Here is a 5,755-nt window from a genome sequence, read left to right as displayed (position 1 = left end):
AAACCAATAAACAAGTATATACCGTAGTAGTAAGTTCGGCCGGGCCGAATCTTAAATCCAGCATGAATGAAATATAATAGTTTCTTTTGAAAATTTCAGGGGGGTTTGATGACAGATATTTTCCCAAGCAGATCAGTTCAATCAGTACGCTTACCACAGATAAATGATTTTACCTATGAAGACTAGACCAGAATCTGAATTTATAAGAACCATTTTTTTTTTTTGAGTTTTAGAGGAATCATAAACATCTCTTGTAAGTGTGCAAGAAAGTGATGAAATAATTTGAAATCTAAAATCTGTAGAATTTCATCCCTATGAAGACTAGACCAGAATCTGAATTTATAAGAACCATTTTTTTTTTGAGTTTTAGAGGAATCATAAACATCTCTTGTAAATGTGCAAGAAAGTGATGAAATAATTTGAAATCTAAAATCTGTAGAATTTCATCCCAATTATTTAAATGATTACGAGAAGTAAAATCTGGAAATTTTGCATTAAGTTTCAAGCAATTTTCATGATCAGTGCGCCTTCTATACCCTCAATAAGTGTAATCGGTCTATATGGAGGCCTTACCAAATGGACCGATAAAACTAATTCATATACACTTTGTTATGGGTTTAAAATGCCAGTATATTTTCAATTTGTGGCAAATCGGATAAAAACTACAATTTCTGGAAACCCTAGGAGTTAAATCAGGAGTTCGGTGTAATGGGGGCTATACCAAAACATGGAAGGATACACACTGTATTCAGCACATTTAATTGTAGTTCTAGAATCTAGACCCCAAATCGGAGGGCCGGTTTACAAGGGGGCTATATCAAAAACTGTACCGATACTCAATATATTCGGCACACCCCTTTATGGTCCTAGAATACCCCTAGATTGCTAATTTCAGGCAAATTGGATAAAAACTAAGGATTATAGAAGCCCAAGAAGTAAATCTGGAGATCAGTCTATATGGGGGCTATATCGAAACATGGTCCGATAATCACCATTTTCAGCACATCTCTTTATTTTGCTAGAATACCTCTACATTTCCAATTTCAGGCAAATTGGATAAAAACTACGGCTTCTAAAGGGTGATTTGTTAAGAGCTTGATAACTTTTTTTTTTTAAAAACGCATAAAATTTGCAAAATCTCATCGGTTCTTTATTTGAAACGTTAGATTGGTCCATGACATTTACTTTTTGAAGATAATTTCATTTAAATGTTGACCGCGGCTGCGTCTTAGGTGGTCCATTCGGAAAGTCCAATTTTGGGCAACTTTTTCGAGCATTTCGGCCGGAATAGCCCGAATTTCTTCGGAAATGTTGTCTTCCAAAGCTGGAATAGTTGCTGGCTTATTTCTGTAGACTTTAGACTTGACGTAGCCCCACAAAAAATAGTCTAAAGGCGTCAAATCGCATGATCTTGGTGGCCAACTTACCGGTCCATTTCTTGAGATGAATTGTTCTCCGAAGTTTTCCCTCAAAATGGCCATAGAATCGCGAGCTGTGTGGCATGTAGCGCCATCTTGTTGAAACCACATGTCAACCAAGTTCAGTTCTTCCATTTTTGGCAACAAAAAGTTTGTTAGCATCGAACGATAGCGATCGCCATTCACCGTAACGTTGCGTCCAACAGCATCTTTGAAAAAATACGGTCCAATGATTCCACCAGCGTACAAACCACACCAAACAGTGCATTTTTCGGGATGCATGGGCAGTTCTTGAACGGCTTCTGGTTGCTCTTCACTCCAAATGCGGCAATTTTGCTTATTTACGTAGCCATTCAACCAGAAATGAGCCTCATCGCTGAACAAAATTTGTCGATAAAAAAGCGGATTTTCTGCCAACTTTTCTAGGGCCCATTCACTGAAAATTCGACGTTGTGGCAGATCGTAAGTCTATTCATGATGAAATGTCAAAGCATACTGAGCATCTCTCTCTTTGACACCATGTCTGAAATCCCACGTGATCTGTCAAATACTAATGCATGAAAATCCTAACCTCAAAAGAATCACCCTTTAGAAGCCCAAGAAGTAAAATCGGGAGACCGTTCTATATGAGGGCTATAGCAAAACATGGACCGGTACCCACCATTTTTGACACACGTTTTTATGGTCCTAGAATACCTCTAGATTTCAAATTTCAGGCAAATTGGGTAAAAACTACGGATTCTAGAAGCCCAAGAAATAAAATCGGGAGACCGGTCTATATGAGGGCTATATCAAAACATGTACCGGTACTCACCATTTTCGATACACGTTTTGATGGTCCCAGAATACCTCTAGATTTCAAATTTCAGGCAAATTGGATAAAAACCACGGATTCTAGAAGCCCAAGAAGTAAAATCGGGAGATCGGTCTATATGGTGGCTATATCAAAACATGGACCGGTACTCACCATTTTCGGCACACCTCCTTAAGGTCCTAGAGTTCCTCTAGATTTCAAATTTCAGGCAAATTGGAAAAAAACTACGGATTCTACAAGCCCAAGAAGTAAAATCGGGAGATCGGTCTATATGGGGCTATATCAAAACATGGACCGATACTCACCATTTTCGGCACACCTCCTTAAGGTCCTAGAGTACCTCAAAATTTCCGATTTGAGGCAAATTGGGTAAAAATTACGGATTCCAGAAGACCAAGAAATAAAATCGGGAGATCGGTCTATATGGTGGCTATATCGAAACATGGACCGGTACTCACCATTTTCGGCGCACGTCTCAAGGGTCCCAGAGAACCTCTAGATTTCAAATTTCAGGTAAATTGGATTAAAACTACGGATTCTAGAAGCCCAAGAAGTAAAATCGGTCTATATGGGGGCTATATCAAAACATGGACCGATACACTTCACTTTCAGCACACCTCTTTATGGTCCTAGAATGTCTTTAGATTTCCAATTTCAGTCAAATCGGATAGAAAATACACTTTTTAGACGCCCAAGAAGCAAAATCGGGAAATAGGGCCATATGGTGGCTATACCAAAACTTGGACCGATAGACACCATTTTCGGTCCACTTTTAGATGGTCCTCAAATACCTCTAGATTTCCAATTTCCCAAGACCCCAAGTAGGGAGGTTATATATATATATATATATATATATATATATATATATATATATATATATATATATATATATATATATATATATATATATATATATATATATATATATATATATATATATATATATATATATATATATATATATATATATATATATATATATATATATATATATATATATATATATATATATATATATATATATATATATATATATATATATATATATATATATATATATATAGTCGGAAATCGATATTTCGATGTGTCATAAACGGATTGACAAACTCATTATACCCCCGTCACCATTCTATGGTGGTGGGTATTAAACTGTACTACAAGGTAATGGAAAGTAGATTTTCAATTGTTTGATCTCTGAATGGGTGACCTACCCCCAGAGAAAAGACAACGACATTTTTTATAGCCGATCTAACTTTATTTTATTTTATGTTTTTATTTCCAATTTTGACAAATATGAGAGCATTTTTTTTATTTAAATTATTTTTGCTTACTTTAACGACATGAACTAAAAATGAGAGAAAAGGTTTTATACAAATGAAGTGCACAATTTTACTAAATATGAAAATAGTTCATATTTCCCTAAAATGGGTGAAGTTTGCTTATATTGATTTCATAGGTGTCTTAAGTAAGTAATTTTATCTAATATTGTATCTCTCTTGAACTTCATAAAGCGCTAAACATTTTTAACAACTTTTAATTCCATTTTTTTTCTTCTAAAATATGAAATTTTATTACACAACAGAGAAAAATTATTATTTTTAATAAATTTTCTATAATTTTGCAAAAGTTTTTAATTTATTTGTATCACATTGCAATTACTAAAATATTTTAGTTGAAATTTTCAAATATAAACTTACAGTGTCTTTCATGGTGGGTTCACTTTTTTCTGGGTATATAAAAAATTAAGTTAGTTAAGAAACTGATTGAAGATTTCTCCGTTTATTTAGTGGATCCTATTTCTAAATAAATATATAATTGACAATTTTGTTCGAAAATATACTTCTCGTTGGTGTATTAAAATTTGACTAAAATTCAAATAAAAATACAACTATAATTACAATTTCCTAATAATTACAAAAGAAAAATTTACTTATTTTGAGGTGTCGATTTTCTTTTAGTTCTGGATACCCAGTAGTGACGTACTAAAAGAAAACGTAGTACTCGTTTATCCAGAACATGTCCAAACAAATGCAACACTGGCATCAGCTTTAAACACAATCACAGAAAACAAGTGAATTCCTAATTGTTTTAATGTATAAAGTGCTCAAACAGTAATAAATATTTACTGATGTGATTATTTGTAATACTTTACAACGTTAAATTAATAAATTAATCACAATCAACTAAAATCTAATGAACAATTTCAACTAGAAACACGGAATTTTAGTCAATCTTCAGTAAAATAGCTCTATTGTTCCAGATTTACAATCAATAAGGTAAAATACTATCATATTTTTTACGAAAATTATATAAATAGATGGACAGACCTATATACAGAGATAAAGCTACAGAGCATGTTTGTATATCCGGATAAATACACACAAATTACTTAAGCATCAAAAAGACATAATATGATTTGCCCAAGCATTTTTATACCCTGCTCCACACTGTGGAACAGGGTGTTATAAGTTAGTGCATATGTTTGCAACACCCAGAAGGAGACGAGATAGACACATGGTGTCTTTGGCAAAAATGCTCAGGGTGGGCTCTTGAGTCGATATAGCGATGTCCGTCTGTCCGTCTGTCCGTGAACACATTTTTGTAATCAAAGTCTAGGTCGCAGTTTTAGTCCAATCGATTTCAAATTTGGCACAAGTATGTGTTTTGGCTCAGAATAGATCCCTATTGATTTTGAAAGAAATCGGTTCAGATTTAGATATAGCTCCCATATATATATTTCGCCCGATATGGACTTATATGGCCCCAGAAGCCAGAGTTTTAACCTAATTTGCTTAAAATTTTGCACAAGAAGAACAATTAGTACTGTAGTCAAGTGTGCCAAATTTTATTGAAATCGGTTCAGATTTAGATATAGCTCCCATATATATCTTTCGCCCGATATGGACTAATACGGTCCCAGTAGCCAGAGTTTTACCCCAATTTGGTTGAAATTTTGCACAGGGAGTAGAATTAGCATTGTAACTATGCGTTCCAAATTTGGTTGAAATCGGTTCAGATTTAGATATAGCTCCCATATATAGATTTCGGCCGATTTACACTCATTTGACCATAGAGGCCAATTTTTTGCTCCGATTTAGTTGAAATTGTGCACAGGGAGTAGAATTAGCATTGTAGCTATGCGTGCCAAATTTGGTTGAAATCGGTTCAGATTTAGATATATCTCCCATATATAGCTTTCGCCCGATTTACACTCATATGACCACAGAGGCCAATTTTTAACTCCGATTTAGTTGAAATTTTGTACAGGGAGTAGAATAAGCATTGTTGCTATGCGTGCCAAATTTGATTGAAATCGGTTCAGATTTAGATATAGCTCGCATATAAATGTTTTTCTGATTTCGACAAAAATGGTCAAAATACCAACATTTTCCTTGTAAAATCGCCACAGCTTAGTCGAAAAGTTGTAAAAATGACTCTAATTTTCCTAAACTTCTAATACATGTATATCGAGCGATAAATCATAAATAAACTTTTTCGAAGTTTCCTTAAAATTGCTTCAGAT

Source organism: Haematobia irritans, chromosome 3 (assembly GCF_050003625.1).
Source record: "Haematobia irritans isolate KBUSLIRL chromosome 3, ASM5000362v1, whole genome shotgun sequence".
Classification (NCBI taxonomy): Eukaryota; Metazoa; Arthropoda; class Insecta; order Diptera; family Muscidae; genus Haematobia; species Haematobia irritans.
This window is presented reverse-complemented; position numbering follows the sequence as displayed.